Raw genomic sequence first — 20,360 nt, 5'->3', positions numbered from 1 at the left:
ACATATTGGGTACAAAGCTTCTTAATAAATTCAGATATTGTAAAAACTTACATTCAAATCACATATATGTAAAATGTATTCAAATGTCTATAGATAAAATCTGTATGCTTTGATTTATAAAGCAGTTGGATTATTGATGATATTTACTTTTGTTTTTTTGCTTTTTCCATCATCATTATTATTATTGTTATTATTATTATTATTTTTAAGAAAGCTCTACGCTCAATGTATGGCTTGAACTCACGACCAGAAGATCAAGAGTCACATGTTCTTGGGGAACCTGAGTGGCTCAGTCAGTTAAGTGTCTGATTCTTGGTTTCAGCTCAGGTTATAATATCGGGGTTGTGAGATCAGCACAGAGAGCACTTGACCCTCTCCCTCCCCCTCTACCCCTCCCTGTTCCCCTGCACACACACTCTCTCTCTAATAAATAAATAAATAAAATCTTAAAAAGAAAAAGTTGCATGCTCTACCCGCTGAGGCAGCCAGGCGTCCCTATTACTATTTTTTGTTGTTGTTGTTGTTGTTGTTAGGGGAAGAGAAGTTTATTCTGCCCTGTAAGCACCTCCATTATTTTTAAATAAAAGAATTTTCAAAGCAACAGAGTCCTTTTGTACTTGTAGAAATATTGTTAATTTAATAGTGTAGAGCATATGAATCTCTCTGAGTCGTACGTCTATTCATGGAAACTAAAAGATACATATATTACAACACGCATTTACCTCCCATAACTTCTAGGATGACACAAAAATAAAAGCATCACAGTTTAAAAAGAAATAAACCCACAGAAGGGAAGAGAAGAGAGGTGGGAATGGAGGTGGTGATTACCCCCAATGAGAAGTTTTAATAATATTCCAGAAGATAGAAAGTGGTAAGTGTATCAACAGATGAAACAGGCAGAGAAAGAAGCATCCCGGAATATACTACACAAGAACTCTATAGAGGAGAAGGTATTAGAGTTCTGGGCTAACAGGTAACTGGTATGAAGGAGGGCAGGAGTGAGAAATGGAGCCTTTAAACAGGAGGGTTAATTGAAAATCTCTATTTGAGACCTTTTCCCCAAGCACACAGGGCTGGCCCCTTGATGTTTACCAGTAAGTAAAGAGTCTGCCATCTTTAAAGAAATGTACTGAACTGCTTAAAAAAATGAATTCCCTGGAAGAAGCTAATTGGGATATGCACTGCCAAGTCAAATATTCCTTGTTTTGTCACTTGTAGAATTACTTATTCACTGGGTCAAAATTAAAGTGAATCCCACTAGTTAATGTTCCCTATTTACCCCATACAATATTATCCAGCACAATTCCTGTAGAGGGTAGATATAGACCATTACATAATAGCTAATGAAGCACATACCAGACATCCAGCTTTCTTCTTTTAACTATGAAAAGACATATGATGAGAACCACAGGACGAAAGAGAAAGAACATGGTAAATAACCAGAAAGCTTGATTCCTCCAAAGAAACAGTTTAGACAACAAAAATTAGGAAAAAAAATTAATACAGAGAGAAATGAGACATTGTTGATTATACAAGATCAGAATGCTATGAAAAAGGAACAAAAATGAGAGAAACATTTTTAGAGAATGTTTAATTGGCTAAATTAAAAGTTAATAGAAGAAGGACTAGACTGCACAAGTGAATGTACCTAATGCCACTGAACCGCACACTTAAAAATGGTTAAATTGGTAAATTTTGTTATACATTTGACCACAACTAAAAAAAAATGAATGTGTGGGCTTTTATGCAACTTGTTAAATGGGAAAATATTTTTAGCCAATAGCTATGGTGAAAACTTTGTATCTACAGACAACTTATTTTATTCTTGGAAATGGGAAGCTACTTAAAAGCAACAATAAGAAGGTAGACTTATACAAACAAATGTTTCAAATATATTTGACCAAACAAACCAACAACAACAACAAAAAACAAAATTTGAAATGAAGTTGAGAAAATTTTTAAACCATGTAATAGAAAGTTAAAGATTTAGAAAATATAGAGAAAACTATGAAAGAATCAACTGGCAATTAGAAAACCAGAAAGAGACATCAGAAAGAAAGAAAATTAAAAGGAGGAGAGCAAACTAGCAAATAATCTTAAGGAGCATTTCTCCAATATGACAGACAAGAATCTTAGGATTGAAAGCATCTATAAGAACAGAGTGCAATAAATTAAAGAAGATCTACTCTCAGACCTCTCCCTCAGGAGACTTCAGAACACCGAGGTAAAAAAGTTTAATATCTCCCATGAGAAAAAGTCTACAAAGTAAGACTAATTTGAATCATTCTGGGAGCAGTTACTCCGGGAGCAGAAAAAGAGAAGAGTAATATCTTGAAAGTTTTAAAGGGATGTAATTTTCACATCTGAATTCTATATTCAGAAAACTCCTCTACCATCTACACTTTGTTCGGAAGTTACCTGTAGAGGGAACAAAGCAAGAAAGAAGACAGGGAATCCCGGAAATAGTGAAACCCACCCCCGTGGAGCAGTGGAGAGAAATCCTAGGATGACAGCTGTGCAGGACTCCAGAGAGCCACCAATAGGCCCATTAGAGCAGGAGAGACAGAGGGCTCTGGTGAAAAAGGGAAATACATGAAACAGAAAGTAAGGGTGACAAGATGGAAAAGCTGAAATAATAAAGCACAAGATCCAAGAAAAAGAAAGGTAATTAGAAATATCAGACAAGATAAAACAACTGTACAAGAAAGTCATGGCTCAAGTAAGAAAGAAACACAAAATATGATATGATTTTAAGTACTTGATGGAGTAAAAAAAAAAAAAAAAATCCTTTTGTCTCGATCCAAAAACATTCTTCTCCTTTGGCAGAGGGTTTGACAAATTCAATCCAAAGGAAAGGAACTGTAATTCTTGAATCCCACATGGCCAACACAGTCAATTTCAAATAGGAAAAATTTTAAATCTTAACAGTAGTCTGTACATAGAGTAAAGAATAATTTCATTATTAATTCCACTTAAGGACACATGGAAAAAAGAAAACAGAATTCAACTTCTTTACCTTCATTCAATGCTGAATACCTTTTAAGACAATTGGGATAATAGGAGTTCTTTACAGATCTATATATTTGCTATTTCAATGTTTTCTAGAAGCCTATATTTAGTCGGTGTTTATACTGATAAACATAATTATTTAAAATATAATCTGAGTGTATGTATGCCTTATTTATTTCGATAATTTTGTGAATTATCTCTGCCAAAGATTTCTTTATTTTTTTTTTAATTGGTAACATTAGTTGCAGAAGCCATTGATACGGAGATGAAAAGAAAATGGAACAGAGCTATTGATTCTTATACATGACTTTGACATGGCCAAAATTTCAGCAACCTGTCTGATCAAGTACTGATGTATGCAATGTCAAAAATACTCCCTAGGTAACAGAAGGAAGAATGTAATCTTGTGCTATTCCCCTTGTTGGCATAAACCAGAAATTATTTTAAGGTAGTCTTTCAGAATGTCTGTGGAGTCATATATGAGAAAATTTTGAAGAGTTACGTAAAGATATAAACCTAGAATGTGTCTGTCATGGAATTGGAACAAGTATTAATGAATGCAAAAACTCTAAGTGATCTTCATGTGTATGGAAGAGTCAGCAGGATACTGATTTTGCAGTTTGAGAGCCTGTTCTTCTTTTAATATAATTCACAGCATATAGGAAGACTTTCAGTTTTCTAAGTTCCCTTTAGGAACATTTTTTCCCCTTGCACTCTCTTGCTTAACCCTACACCACTGATTTTAAAAGGCGACAGCATAGCAAACAATATTAACTTCCTTGTAAAGATTTTAAGACTATTTAATATTTAAGGAATACAGTGAACTATTAAAACTTTGAAAGCTCCTAAAAAGAAAGAAAAAAAAAAAACTTTGAAAGCTCCTAATGGTTTTGCTAGTTATTATTAATAAGTATTTATTGGCAAATATAACAATCTTTAAGAAAGTCAATATAGTTTAGTCAAATCAGAAGACTTCTGCTATATATTAGAACTTATTTATAATAACATCAATCAAAACAAAAATAATTTCCTACCAGTGACACTGTGGGCACATTGTAAATCAACTGTTACAATCCTAGAACTCAGATCACTTTCGAACTAAGCAGCATATAGGAGACACCTTGTTTCACATTCTTGTTGCAGAAAACATGCTGACTTTTGCAATGATACTTCTCCAGGCCTGTACTGGCCCACACTGGCTATTGGGGCTATTGCTAGAGTATGGCGACTATTCCTCTTCACAAGGAAGATTAGTAAGGACTGAAGAATTCTAAGAGACAGAACATAACTGGGACTTTTCTTCTGGTGAGTCATTGAAGTAGTATCACAAAACATAGCTTCTAAGAAGAGCATTTTGTTTTCTGTTGATCAAACTTGTTTTGTTTTTAACAAAACAGTTTGCAGCTATGTGATGAGGGAGGTATTCTAGAAAAGAGTCTATTCCTTTAAGAACTGTTTTATAGGGGCGCCTGGGTGGCTCAGTTGGTTAAGCGTCTGCCTTCAGCTCAGGTCATGATCCCGGGGTCCTGGGATCAAGCCCTGCGTCGGGCTCCCTGCTTGGCTGAAAGCCTGCTTCTCCCTCTCCCACTCCCCCTGCTTGTGTTCCCTCTCTCGCTCTCTCTCTCTGTCAAATAAATAAATAAAATCTTAAAAAAAAAAAAAAAAAGAACTGTTTTATAAAATCAGCCATTGGGAGTCCTGACTTTTGTTTCCAGTCTTGTTCTGCTGTGTCAATAGTCACCTTACCTCTTTAGTTCATCCACCAACATTAATCACTGTCTATCTGCCCGTACACTGAAGATAGGCACCAGTATCCTCTAACTTTGAGCAAAATAAAGACACATTATATCTGTGTTAATAAAAAAAGAGAGCTCACTGGAATTAAATATTAGGATAAATGAATATGTCATGTTGACTCTAGCTGCCAGTGGCAGCCAAATGCAAATCAGCAGCATCAACAAATAGTATTGAATTATCCACAGACATATATGACTGTTCTGCCTCTTGTTACTCAACATGTTCGTGTTCTTGCAGTTTCTAATATATACAAATGCAGTGACATAAAGAAATATCTGTAGTACCATTATGCGTTTCAGTGCCAGGTGAGTGTATCTGGAAGCTATGACTGGAAAGCTACCCAGACGGACACACTGCAGACGAGGGAACTAGAATTTGTCTAATGAGGTTATATCTTATTGGCGTGAAACTAAGGAATTGGTATATAGCCTTCTGAAAGTGTGATAAGCATCTCTCACGGAGGCCAGAGCCAGAAACCAGAACTAGAATTTAATTATTTATTTATCATACAAAAAATTATTTAGTACCTACTACAAGCTGGCCAGTATATTAGGTGCTGGAAAAAAGATTCAAATAAGATGAAGTCCCTGTTAATTTTTGTGAATGATGTGAGGTAAGAGTTACAATTAATTTTTTACAAATAGCTACACCGTTTTTCTATTACTGCTTGTGGAACAGGTTTTACTTTTCCTTATGAACTGCCTTGTCTTTGTTGTTGAAAATAAACAGACCATATATGTGTGAAAGTCTTTTCTAATCCAACGATCTACATGGTCCTTTCACATTACTAGTGTCTTGATATCTGTGATTTTATGGACTATATCTTGAAATCAGGTAGTAATTTTCTTCCAACTGTTTCTTTTGTAAAGTTGCAATGACAATTCTAAATCAACTGCATCTTTATGTAAATTTTAGAATTAGCTTTTCAATGTATTATGTAATAAAAATTATATCACTCTTTATTATAGACATTGAAAAGCATGTTCATCCATGTTGCAGCATGTATCAGCATGTCATTCCTTTTTATGGTTGAATAATATTCCATTGTATGGATATATCATATTCTGTTTATCTATTCATTAGTTGATGGATATTTTAATTGTTTCCACTTTTTGGCTATTGTGAACAATTGTGTTATGAACATTAGTATACAAGTTTTTGTTTGAATACCTGTTTTGAATGGAATGGAATTGCTGGTTAATATGCTAATTTCCAAGGCTCTATATCTGTAGGGAGTGCAGGATCAAACTTAAACGCATGCTAACTTCAAACTCCTGCAGCCTTGTCTCAATTCCATAATGTAACACATTATACTCATAACTTCCTCACTTTTGCTTACTCTGTTCTTCCAGACTAGAATGCTCTTCATCTTTCTCCTCTCTTTCTATCAGAATCCTATTTGTTCATACTTCAATTCCCAAGCATTCCTAAAACGTTGTCTATTTCAGTCTATAATAATTTCTCCCTTTTGTGATTTTCTGTGGCAATGTCAAGTAATTTTATTTAACAGAATATATTTTTTTATGCTCATTTTGAGTATCTTTTCTTTCTACTGAATTACAATGTTTTTGAGGGTTGGCAACTGCATCTTATCCTGTTATTTTAATCTCCACAGGAGACTGCACAGTACTTAGTATACAGTAGGCTCTTGATAAATTCATATTAAATTGAAAATGGCTATTGGGCTAACGATTACTTCTAATACGGTTAATGTTATGTTAGCGGTTGTGCTAGAGCAATGATAAAACAATACAATACTACAACATGCAAGTAAAAATAAATGATTGTGTGGATAAAATTACTTTCAGGCACAGTATTTACCTTCTGTAGTCTGACATATGATATAATGCTAGAGCTTAAAGGTTCTAAAAAAAATTCTGAGGTAGTCTATTTATAAATCCAGACATTGACTGCGGTTGTAATTTGTATAGTTTGGTTGAACACAGACAAAGACTGTTAAACTCCAAAGCAGGTCAGATTCTTTTACTGTTTTAACATGTCTTTAACGTGGTCTCAGAGGTGTGTTTAATGTGACAAACATATCAAGCATATCGAAATCAGGAAAATAATGCTGAAGTACCAGTTTAACTTCAGCTAAACTCAGTGTTTCTAAGAGAGGCAGAGCCGGGGGAAGGTGTCCAGTAGCTAAGTAAAAGGCCCAAGTATTAGATGGGTTGGGTAATATTTAACTTCTGTTACTGGCCCTGATGTGACCTAGGGTAAGTTCATGGTTCTGTGCTTCAGTTTCCTCATCTGGAAAAAGGGATAATACCTCACAAGGATGTTGAAAGGATTAAAGAAGATAACGTATGTACTAAACTCCAAGATAAAAGAATTAGAAAAACAGCTGTAAAATTACATATTTATTATTTTCTGGGGTAGATTTTTTTATTTTTATTTATTTATTTTTTAAAGATTTCATTTATTTGAGAGAGAGAGAGAGATAGTGAGAGAGAGCACAAGCAGGGGGCGGGGAGAGGGAGAAACAGACTCCCCACCAAGCAGGGAGCCCAACGCAGGGCTTGATCCCAGGACCCCGAGATCATGAGCTGAGCGGAAGGCAGATACCCAACTGACTGAGCCACCCAGGTGTCCCCGGGGTAGGTTTTTTAGTAGAAAACATTAGGAGAAATGGTATATTTTGAATGTGAACTCTATAAAAATAATTTTAATAAGGTAGAATAAAAATGAAAAATTATTTTCTAATTCTCAATAGATTTCTGACCATTAAAGATTTTATTTATTTATTTGAGAGAGAGAGAATGAGAGAGAGCACATGAGAGGGGGGAGGGTCAGAGGGAGAAGTAGACTCCCCGCCGAGCAGGGAGCCCGATGCGGGACTCGATCCAAGGACTCCAGGATCATGACCTGAGCCGAAGGCAGTCGCTTAACCAACTGAGCCACCCAGGCGCCCCGATTTCTGACCATTAAAATGTTCCTGTGTGAAGAAACAACTCCTGAAAATAAACTGTTCATAAAAAAAGAGCCAAATCTAAGTTCAAGCACATCATTTTGACTAAGTATTTTCTTCAAGTATCCCACAACAAGAAACAAACGAGACCTCTAATTCAAGTGAAAACTTGTTCCTGAAGAAAAATCAAACAATTCCATATTGCAGTCACAATATTGTATTCTGAGCCAAAAATACTAAAAAAAAAGGAAATGTATTAACAGAATTTCAAAGAAAAGTGACTGGTAACTCAATATAAACTCAGCACAGGGATTATAATAACAAAGGTTCACATTTATTAAATACCTAAGTCTGTACCCAGCAACTGTACGAAGCATTTGGCATACATTATTTCATTTGATTTTTCTCAAAAATAATCTGAGGCAGGTAATATTACAGTTCCAGTTTTACAGGTCAGGAAATTGAGGCTCAGCCAGGTTAATAACCTGTCAAAGGTCACTTAGTCAGAATGTATACCATCTGTCTTATTGTAATGTCAGCTCTGAATTAAAACACTGTATCATAACAAAAAAAAAAAAGAATGCAAAATAAACATTTAACAAATAAAACAATAAAGATCCAATTAAATCAGATTTAGAAATAAATGAAATTTTCTTCATATGAATTATAACTTGTCTATTTGTCACCTTTTCATCATGGTACTAATTATAAACAAAAAGAAGTAGCTATTAAAAATCATGTCAGGACACAAAAGACTAATAATACTTGACTCCTTGGTTTCACTTTAGTTTTCAGGTAACAGAGTAGAAAAACTAGATAAATGGTTATTTCAATTCTGAATCATATACAACAAAATAAAACAAATTTTAAAAAGTGAAATCAAACCAAACAAAATCAGAAAACTTACATAGCTCAGTTATGAGCCAATGGTGTAGTTAGTGTGTTCAACTTTCTAGAACAAAATCTGAATTTTCATATTTTTTCATATAATTAAGGTTTCAGAAAATTTTCATTTTTTTTTTTTTTAGACCAGTTGACCTAGCTTGATAGGACAACTAGACTTTCCATGGATTAATGTACATTAAAATATTTATCAGATCAATAATGTCTAATAAAACTAAACTAAAGAAAATCCCTAGGCCTTTGAATTTCTTGATTGTTTCATGTAGTAACGAATATTGTTTATTTCTGATCTAATCAGAAGCAGTTATTTGGGAAGCAACTGGAAGTATATTAATGAATACTAACAGTCATAAAATGAAACCCTTCCAAGCCCAAAGGAAACAAGATATACTGTACAATATTTAAAACTTAACAACTAAGCAGAATAGTAAACTATAATAATAAACTCAGGCGTTTCATAAATATCTTGGGTTTGGAATTATAAGAGCAGCAAAATACTTTTATATTGAGCTGAGTTTATAAAACAATTTTTTTGTTTGGAATTACGGGAGAAACATTCAAGTAAGCCTATGTGGACCTTTGCAAACTTTTGGAACACCAATTTAAAGTTCAGAGAAAAACTAGTTTGTGATTTAAAGAGTGAAAACTCGAGCTACTTTGTATATAATCGAGACTGGAATATTTACACATTTAAATGCCTAACTGCAGGTAAACATTTGTCCTTTTGGGAGAGGCCCAGGTGGAGGGGACCCAGGGCAAAATGACAATGTGAAGTCCCGGGTATCGGCCTGTCCTGCCAGTGCCACACTCTTAAAAGTACTGTGGGGTCATCATCATCCTCAGTTAATATTTACTAAGCTTTTTATGACAACAGTGGCATTAGAAATCAAGAGTAGCTCAAAGATCTCAGGTTATTATATCTTGTTCTACACGTTAACAAATCGTTATTTATTGTTTTCATGGTTAATGAATCAGAATGTTTCTGAAGAAAGGTTTCCAATTATTAGCTATTATTTCCATTTGTCAAATATTTTAAACTAGTTTAGATTTAATAAAACTTCTAAAGTATCCTTTAAAGCATTAAGAGTATCCTTTAAAGAATTAATAACATATATATGTCATGTATAGAAAGGAAGGAGAAAAATATTTATAATTCAAATATGCTAAATTAAATCTAATTGTACTCAGTGAAATCTCTTGAAATAGGAAGGAATTCTCTCCTTCCATTGTCATTTCTGGCCATAGCTAATGTTTTAAGGTTTATGATAATAAGGGAACTAGTGTAGCTAAAGCAAGAGTAGAAACATGTTAATAAACAAGGTTAGAGAGGCAGCCAGGGGCCAGTGCATTTGTAATATGTGTACAAATACTCCTTTTATAAATAAGATCACAACATACATCTGGGGTCACAAACTTATATGCCTATATGAATGAGGCAGATAATTTGAAATGCATGAAGTAGGCAGGATGGGAAATATGGTGAAATAGAGAGTGTGTGCTTTTTAGAGAAAGTAGTTTCTGCTTTGCCGCAGCTGATTGTTGAAATGCACAGGTGTGACGGTTAATTTTGTCAACTTGGCTAGGCTATGGTACCAGGTATTTGTTCAAACATCAGTCTAGAAGTTGCCATAAAGGCATTTTTTAGATATGATTACTATTTAGATCAGTAGACTTTGAGGAAAGCAGATTACTCTTCATAATATGGGTCGGGGGGTAGGCTCGTGCAATCACTTGAAGGCTTTAAGAGAAAGAAAGAGCTCCCCTGAGGGAGAAGGAATTCTGCATCTTCGGACTCATGACAGCAACATCAACTCTTCCCTGGTTCTCCAGTCAGCTGGCTTACCTTGCATATTTTAGACTGGCCACCTTCTACAAATGCATGTGAATTCCTTAAAATTTCTCTCTCTCCATGTACGTACACAGTTTCTTGGTTCTGTTGCTCTGGAGAGCCCTGACTAATACACACGCTATGATATAATCATAAGGATCCCATGTTGGCAGATCTTCCAGTTTTTATTTTGACAGTTAACTTAACATTTTAAAATAATGTGTTGACTAAACAAAATATCCAAAGGAAAGATTATTTTTTCACTATAAGAAACAATATTGGAATGAACATGATATATGATGTTGATATATGATAATAATATTGTTTCTTGAGTTTTTAATTCTAAATTTAAAAAAAAAGTAAAATTCAAACAAATATTTCTAATAACATTTTTCAAATTTGAACACTGTTGGCCTGGGAAAAAATAAACTTTGTTGGCAGATGACATACTGTGTTACATGGAGACCCTGTTTTGTCCCACACCCTTGCAGATGACTAATCAAGATGTTGGTCTAGGTCCATACTATTTCCAATCATTTTATTCATCATTGAATTCTTATTGTATTATGCATTGTACACACACTACTATTCTGAAGAAATTTTCCATCTGAAGAAACTTTCAATCTAGTGTTAATTTCATGGTTTATTCATTTGTTTGACAAATATTTACTGAAGGCCTGGGTGTATATAAAGAATAGCAGCCCTGGTAGAGGAATTAAGAGAAATAGTCATACAACTATTATATAGGTAAGCATGAGGTACGTATTGTGAGAGAGCCATTGTGAAGAACTATGGTAGTTAATTTTTAGGTAAAATCAGATCATTTCTGGTTGAAAAAATAAGAAAAAGATTAATAGAATAATTGGTATTTAAATTGTGTTCCAAAGGCTCAATAAGAAGGTGATAGGCAGAGATGGAGTATTCCAGGAGGAATAGGGGACATATGGGAAAGCACTGGAGTGGGGAATTGTGGGGTGTGTCTAGGAAAAAGTGAATGGTTCATTTTGGGAGTGCAAATAACAGTCAATTCAGTACAACAAATATTTACTGGGTTCCTACTATGTGTGAGGCAGTGTAATGGCACCGGTGACCACTGACAGGAATGAAACCAGCAGGCAAGAAGATGATGGGTGAAATAGTAATTCAGACATAGAGGTGGCAGAAATAACAAGGGTTCATGAATGTTAGGTTAAAGAGTTTGGAATTTATTGTATAGCTAATGTGGTATCATTAAATCGTGTTAATGGCTCAGTGAGAGGTTGAAAATAATGTTTCAGGAATCTTAAGAGGAGTAAGGAATGGAGACAAATAGATGAGGTAGGAAGAAAAGCCTGGCCAGGAGATTGTACAAGTCTGATCTAAGGTAGGAACTGTGGGAAATAAGAAGGCAAAAGTAACAGACACTGCAAGGAAAAGTGTAGCAGAATTCGGCCACTGACTACATTTGTGAAAAGGGACAAATGAAAGATCACCTATGCATGAGGCAACTGGCCCCTGTGGAGCTATAATAATGGTGATTCTGTGCCAAGATCAAGGGAAAAACTAGTTTTTTATCTAACAAAATCTAAAATTAAAATTTTCTTAAGCTAATAGAAATAATGTTAATAGATGGCAAACACCAGGAGAAAGCCCATTTTAACTGTGGGCCTTTTGCTAACCACAATGATTAAATGACAAAATATTTTGTTAAATGCTCTTAAAAGAGGAGGAAGGGTCATTTGATTGAAAAACAAAGAACAGTAGGACTATACATGATGAATTTTAGTTTTGCTTTTTAACTTAGTGTTAGAATAAGGCCTAGCAAATAGTGAAAACTGACAATGCAAAAAATATCCTTCTGGATACAGTCATAGAAGCATAAAATATTTCAATAGAAATAGCCTTTTACTAATTTAATAGTTGTCTTACATCTGAATAAAGCAAAACTTTTAAAGTAATTTTATCAATAAACTATTAATTTATTTCCTTGCACAGCGCTTTACAGTTTTCAAAAAACATCTAAATATATTTTCTCATTGATTTTCACAGTAAGCAGGTCAGATATCTGTTTACAGGTGAAGTAACTGACATTCAGAAGTAACTTATTAAATGTCACATTCTATAATTTGAGAGGAGGAAGGAATCTTTAATAACTATATTCCAAATCACTGGACATACAGAAAATACAAACCTTAAGGTTTTTTGTTTTTCAAACTGTTTTAATTTTCCTTTTGTTTTGCATTCCACAGCCACCAACAAATACATACGTTGGTTTGAATAGTAAAGGTGAAGCCAACTGTACATTAAAAAGACCCTGAAAATAGGTGCGACTTAATAGTATAAGAAGACAGTTCTTTTTTTTTTTTTTAAGATTTTATTTTTAAGTAATCTCTACACCCAACATGGGGCTCGAACTCACAACCCTGAGATCAAGAGTTGCATGCTCTACTGACTGAGCCAGCCAGGCGCCTCAACAGTTCTTGATTCTAAAAATAAAAATAAACATCACTAAAAAAAATTTAATCTACCTCACATGAAAGGGTGGCAAATTTCACAAAATGTTAGAACTAACTACAAAAAGCCCCTAGTGTCAAAGTTAAAGAAACTGAAACAGAGAAAGCTTGGGGCTTGCCTATGTTAAAAAAAATCTGATTAATGGCAAAGATGGAAGAATTCAGGTCTTCTTTTGCTCTTTTTATTCCTGCTTTAGCAGTATGGTACCATAACACAGCTTCATGGATAGTTGATTCTTTTTTTTTTTTTTTTTTTAAGATTTTATTTATTTATTTGACAGAGAGAGACACAGCGAGAGAGGGAACACAAGCAGGGGGAGTGGGAGAGGGAGAAGCAGGCTTCCCGCGGAGCAGGGAGCCCGATGCGGGGCTCGATCCCAGGACCCTGGGATCATGACCTGAGCCGAAGGCAGATGGTTAACGACTGAGCCACACAGGCGCCCCACATGGATAGTTAATTCTTATTGAAAATACATATGTGACAAAATTTTTTATGTCATTGGGCAGTCCAATTAGCACAATTGATTGGAACACTGAACAAATGAGGTCAGGATCAAGCGTTCAAGCCCTCTCATGGCACTGAGAAAAATGCTGCTCCCTGGCTAGAGCCTGCATGCCATAGTCACTGCCAACTGTCTTATCAATGCATAGTTCTCACTGAGAGAACATAGGGTTCAAGGAAAACCTATCACCACACTGAAGAAACAAAACAAACCAAACACCAGATCTGAGTGACAGTAATGCTTTTGATTGCTAAGGATGGCATATACACAGAGAAAAAACGCAACTAAGAAGTAAAAGACTCATACTAAATAAAATTTAGAAAAGGAATGTAGGAAAAATTAAGAACTTCATTCTCTTTTTCAATATATTTTACAAGGGCTCTATATTATGGCCTCTACAACTTTGAAATGTGTATTACAAACCAGTAAGTAGGGCTCATGTTTAGTCCAGTTTTCACTATGTCAAACATGGAAGTATTCTGTTAAGAAATGATTTCTATGATTAAGAAAATACTAGTATAATCATAGGAAACATACTACCTTAAAATATGGAGCATTCTATTCAATATTTTTGGTCTAAAATGTGAAATTTATCAGGTTCTGAAAGGCATCACAACTTCCCACATGGAATCACACAAATATAATACAAACTTAAAACATAAACTGCTGTTATTGTAAATATTAAATCCTAGTTTACTGGCACCAAACAACAGGATCTAATTCTTATCTACACATTTGAATTTACACTTTTTTTTAAGCAAGAGGAAATATAAGGAAGTACTATAAAATCAGCAAACACTGAAACTTAGGCATTCTCTCGATTAGAAAGAGGTTGTTATTATGCCTCCTGAACTTAGGAATGCAGCCCTACAGGTTTATAATAACAGGAAAAAATCATTACTAAATACAGATCTAACCCTTACAAGTTTAAGATCATTCCCTGATGAAGCTGTTTAGATTGAAACTAATGAAGCTGTTGCCAATGAATTTAGCATTTAGCACAACAATGAGGAGGTACTAATACTTTACTAAAAACACTTTTGTAATAAGTGAAGTTTATTTGAAATCTTCCTATTGCTATTCCTCTCTTGTTATGCCTTCTGCTTTAATGTGAAAGAGCTGTCAGTTATAATGGTTAAGTTTAGTATCCCTACCCATCCACCTCATTGCCCCGTCCCTAACTCTGCCGAAGGAAATGAAAGGCCAACATTTCTCTTCTTAGTACTCAAAATCTTCTAAAACTCAAAGGAAACAGACAGAATAGAGAAGCTCAGAAAAATATAGTTCCATGTTCCTTATTTCCATACAGGGAAATGAAATGCTTATAGTAACAGTAGCTCTTAGTGCACATAACCCAGCAAAAGAAAATTATTCTTGGAAAAGAATTTAAAGAGAATAAGGTCATTATCACTAACTGGCAGAACTAAAGGCAAAGTAGAATGAAAGTCATCAGCATATTTTAATCTGCCCCTAAAACTAGTAACTGATCATACATCCTCCCCGGCTTTGGCTGTAGCTGAGAGCCAGACTTATTCTTGAGATTTATTTATTCTTTTGTTGTATACTGACTTGCTCCTGACTCCAGCTTACTGTCCTATTCCTATATTTTTCTTAGCTTATTTTTTCTTAATTATTGGGGAATAACTTTGACATGGTAATACACACATATGTGCATATGTGTGTGTAAAATTGACTTGAATAACTGAAAATGTATTTTTTCTTAAACTTTGCTAAACAAAATTTATTATTTAGGAGTTCTTTACACACACACACACACACACACACACACATTACATAATTAGTATTGGTTTTCTTCACATAAAAATGGAACTTTTTCTTGTCCTCTATAACACAGGAAAGAGAGCAAAAAACTATTATCTCTATGAATACTAGTTGTGTTTTATGTATGGATCTGTAACCACCATCTATTCAAGTGAGTAAGAAATACTGTTTACTTTCATTTGAATCAATTAAATCAGAATGTGAGCTCCCATGAAATTACAGCTTTGTTCTTTTTGTAATTGCCTCTCCCTTCCCAGAGTCTAATATCCCAGGGATTTTACCCCTATTCTATTTTAAATAAATTTCTGTATATCCTCACAGAATGTTCTTTGTACATTTAAAAAAAATTGTGGTAAGATAACATAAAACTTACCATTTTAACCATTTTTAAGTGTACAATTCAGTGGCATGAAGTACATTCACAATGTTGTACAACCATTACCACTGTCCATTTCCAGAACTTTTTCACCATCCCAAACAGAAACTCTGTACATATTAAACCCTAACTCCCCATTCTCTCCTCCCCCAGTCCCTGGCAATTCCTCATCCCTCCCTTCCCTCAGCCAGTGGTAACTCTACTCTGCTTTCTGTCTCTAGGAATATGCCTATTCTAGATACCTCACAGAAGTGGAATCACATAATATTTATCTTTTCTCTCTGGCTTATTCTTCTTAGCATAATGCATTTATTCATGTTGTAGCATGTATCAGAATTTCATTTCTTTTTAGGGCTAAATAATATTCCACTGTATGTAGATAACACATTTTTTAATTCATTTATCTGTTGATGGGCACTCAACTTGTTTTATTTTCACCTTTTGGCTAATTTGAACAATACGGTACAGACCTTGGTGTGCAAGTATCTGTTTGAGTCCTTGCTTTCTATTCTTGTAGGGTATATACCTACGTGTGGAATTGCTGGATCATGTGGGAATTCCATGTCTAATTTTGAGGAACTGCCAAACTGCTTTCCACAGCAGATGCATCATTTGATATCCCCATCAACAACGCAGGAAGGTTCTCTGTACCTCTCTGTTTTGATAGAAATGCGGAGCTCCTTAAAGGACCCAACTTTCCTCACAGACACACACATTCTCCTGTGCATCACACACTGTACAGGTTTCTTCCTTTGATACATAGAGCTGTTTATTTCAACACGTAGTTTTTATCTATTTTTAGGTCGTTTGCCATTACGGCACTGACAGTGAGTACCCAATCTTTTCAGACAGTATCCAAATGGGTATTCAATACTTGAGTTTCATAATTTTTTACTTCTTCATATCTAGTGACCCCCCTCTCAATTTCGTCTACTTCTAAGGCAATGCTTTTAATATTGTCAATGCTCAGTCTGAGTGCTTCACCTCTGAGATCTTAAACAGCAACAGTCCACTTTCTGCCTACAACCTCTGATCCTTTCAGCTCTTGAATTTTCTTATTCCTGCCACCTTTGCTCTTTGATCTCAAGATTTAGGTTTCTTAATTCCTCCTTTTTCTCTTGGTATATAGGTTCTTTCAGTTTTACTTCCTGCTCTATTTAGCTTAGACCATTATTCATCATTTCAACAAGTTTTTGCTAGTTTACTTTCAACCACGCTCCTCTCCATCATTTCAGTCCTGCAAACTTGTAATCCTGGATCATTTCAATCCTTTGCCTTCTGTGCTACTATACAAGGGAGTTGAATGTGTCAAGTTATGCAACTGTACAAACTAGAACTCATCTGTAGCATCTATGCCCAGCTCGCTCTTGAGGACTGCTTGTCGTGGTCTTCTTGCCCTTACTCAGTTTTCTTTCCCATTCCCTTTCAAAGCCTCCTGCCCTCTGCACTTTAGAAGCCCATACTGACGCTCACTTTACAGAAAAAAATGGAACTCTTAATTGTGAACTGAAACTTATTTCTATTCCACAGCTATTCTTATCTCTTTCAGTCCTGTCTGTGAGCACAAGGTGACCATCTTCCTGTTCAAGGCAAATGCTTTGGGAGATTCTAAATTCCATCTCTTCCTATTTCTGTAGGAATCCTGTTCTATCCATAACAATTCTATTAGCTCTTTCCAATTAGTCATAAGCAGGCTCAAATATCTGCCATTTTTCAAAAACCAAAACCAAAAGTCCTGAACCTATCTTCCTTTTTTCTCAACTATCATTAACATCTTCCTTATTCAAGTTTCTTCAAGGACTGCTCTATTGTCCAAATTACTATGCTTCTTGACTTCTAATCACTCTTCAATTCACAGAAAACTGGCTTCTGTATCTAATGCTTTATTAAAACTACTTCTGTGGAGGTTACTAATGACCACCTAATTTCAAATAGAAAGGACACTTTTTCTCCTTATCTTCCTTAACCATTTAGCAATAGATGATCTTTTTTAAAAAATTTTTTAAAATCTCCTTCTTTGGCTTCAGTGATATACATTTTGATTCTACTCCTACTTCACTGACTTTGTCGTGTAAAAGTAAATTTATCTTAACGTTGGTTGAGCACTAACAATAAGCTAAATACTGTGCTAAGAACTGTACATACTTAAAACAACTGTATGAGGTAGGTGCTATAATTCTAATTTCACAAAAAGGAAATGGTCTTGGAGAGGTTCATTTATATAAGCCACAAAAGGCAGGGCTGTCTTAAGTGCAAATCCCAGTAGCTTCAGCATACTACCAGCCTTTTTTTTTTTTTTTTAAGTAGCAGTGAGAGGGGTACATGTGAAGCATATCTTTGAGCCAACAATTGTTAACTCTTTATCTAGAAGAGATTGTTTAACTCTGTTATATTCATGTAGATTAAAAAAGTCTTTAGAAAACAAGTATTTTGGCTTTACAATTTTTAAAAATCTTTCAGTAATCTGCAATTCAGTAAAAAGAAGGAGCATTAAGAACTGACATCAAGGTTTGTTTTTTAAGAAAAAAAATGTCAGGTCATGTAAGATTATCAGATGCTTCTCAGAATTCCTGGATAATGTCACTTTATCAACAAGCATTTGCTGTCCTATCTCACAAGGATGGCAGGGGAAGGTTCCATGAAAACTCTCCCTTACCGATAGCGTGAAGCTACTTCATACCGCACTGCAATATCCAAGGGCACAAACCACACAATATTCATAAGTCCTAGTAGCAGGTTTAATATATGCTCCTATTATTCTACCAAGAGACCCTAATTTAATGCAGCTACTTGAAATGTGCTTGTAAAGCAGCATCCCTCAAACTTGAATACATGTGGGAATTTTTAGGGAACTTAAAACACTGACAGCCTAGTCCTACCTCAAGAGACTGATGTAATTGGCCTGGGAGGAGATGGGGATTAGAATTTTTAGAGGCTCCTCAGGTGCTTCTTATGCACAGCTACAGTTGAGAACCCATTGGTGTAAAGTATGAAGGAAAGATTGTCATATCCACTCTAAAGTTACAAAAAAAAAAAAAAAGGGTGAGTGGCTGGGATGTCTGCATTAATCACCAGGTTTTTGTTTACCGACATGACCACATATAGACATTGCTTCTAACTGCAGACAAATGATTCCCCAGTCAGTCATCAATCAAACATACTTAATATTTTATAACTGCATTAATTCGTAAGGCTACTATAACAATGTACCACAAACTGGGAGGCTTAAAACAGAAATTTACCTACAGGTCCAAAATCAAGGTGTCAGCTGGGTTATGCTCTCTTTGATGGCTATAGGTGAGAATCCTCCCAGGCCTCTTCTACATTTTAGTGTTTGCTGCCAACATTTGGCATTACTTGGCTTGTGGATGCCAGGTGCATCCCTGTGTCTCCCTGTGTCTTTATATAGCCTTCCTCTATGTGTGTGTCTCTGTGTCCAAATTTCTCCTTGTTATAGAACATCAGTCATATTAGGTTAGAGCCCATGCTAATGACCTAATTTTACCTGGCTGCCTCTCTAAAGGCCTTATTTCCAAATACAGTCACATTCTGAGATTCTAGGGGTTAGGACTTCAACATATCTTTTTTGAGGGACACAATTCAACTCATAACAATAACCAACTACATATGCCAGTAACATTGTTCTAAAGCAGGCATTCTTAACTTGGGATGAAAAAAAAACTCATCTTTATTTTTCACTCTGGTGTAAATACAGCACTTCTTACAGTTATGAACATAGCCAAAAACTACAGTAGTACTGTTTAGCAGCTCTTGAGAAATTGCACCCATAGGAACCACTGGTGTTTTCACATCACATTTCAGGGTTTGCAGTTATCCCCAAAATACCATTTACAGTCAGCACTACTTTGAAATTACAGTTAATAGACTTGCTGTTAGACATACTAATTTAATGTATTAATAATGATGTGTGAATATAGTAAAATATCATAACATGATACTTTCATAACTATTTCAGTAAAGCTGATTTTGATTTAATTGCATTTTTTGTACTTAACAACATTATTCTGAGAAGGGGAAAAATTAATAGAAAATCTTTCAATAACCCACAGCCCAAGTTAGTGAATTCTTACACTTCAGACTTGAGGGTTTTTTAATCTTATTAAGTATCAGAGAACATACAGGACATTGTACATCACTTTTCAAACCTTTTATTTTTTTTTTTTACCATGATCCATTGTGAAAATATATATATTTTACACATAACTCAATATACAATCTTAACTCTCTTTCACACAACACCAAACTGAAACCAAAGTATCATAAAACAATATTTACCTTTACTATAGGAGATGCACTCTGACATTTTATTTAATTTTTTTTATTTTATTATGTTATGTTAATCACCATACATTACATCATTAGTTTTTGATGTAGTGTTCCATGACTCATTGTTTGCGTATAACACCCAGTGACATTTTCTATTCTATTTCTTTTCATTAAAAAATGCCAGTGTGACCTACTGAATTAATTTCATAACTACTCTTGGAGCATAAATTAAATAAGTGTTAAAAATCCTTCAGTGGCGGGCGCCTGGGTGGCTCAGTCGTTAAGCGTCTGCCTTCGGCTCAGGTCATGATCCCAGGATCCTGGGATCGAGTCCCACATCGGGCTCCCTGCTCGGCGGGAAGCCTGCTTCTCCCTCCCCCACTCCCCCTGCTTATGTTCCCTCTCTCGCTGTGTCTCTCTCTGTCAAATAAATAAATAAAATCTTTAAAAAAAAAAAAAAAAAAAAAAAAAA

General features: G+C 35.0%; 1 protein-coding gene across 14 annotated transcripts in view; it reads right to left on the bottom strand.

The window, feature by feature from the left end:
* Positions 1-20,360, bottom strand: part of MIPOL1 (mirror-image polydactyly 1) — a 306,247-nt gene that overhangs the window by 75,267 nt on the left and 210,620 nt on the right. The window lies entirely within an intron of this gene.

Source organism: Halichoerus grypus, chromosome 8 (genome assembly GCF_964656455.1).
Source record: "Halichoerus grypus chromosome 8, mHalGry1.hap1.1, whole genome shotgun sequence".
Classification (NCBI taxonomy): domain Eukaryota; kingdom Metazoa; phylum Chordata; class Mammalia; order Carnivora; family Phocidae; genus Halichoerus; species Halichoerus grypus.
Note: the sequence above shows the minus strand (reverse complement) of the source record. Positions and strands in the feature narration are given on the sequence as shown.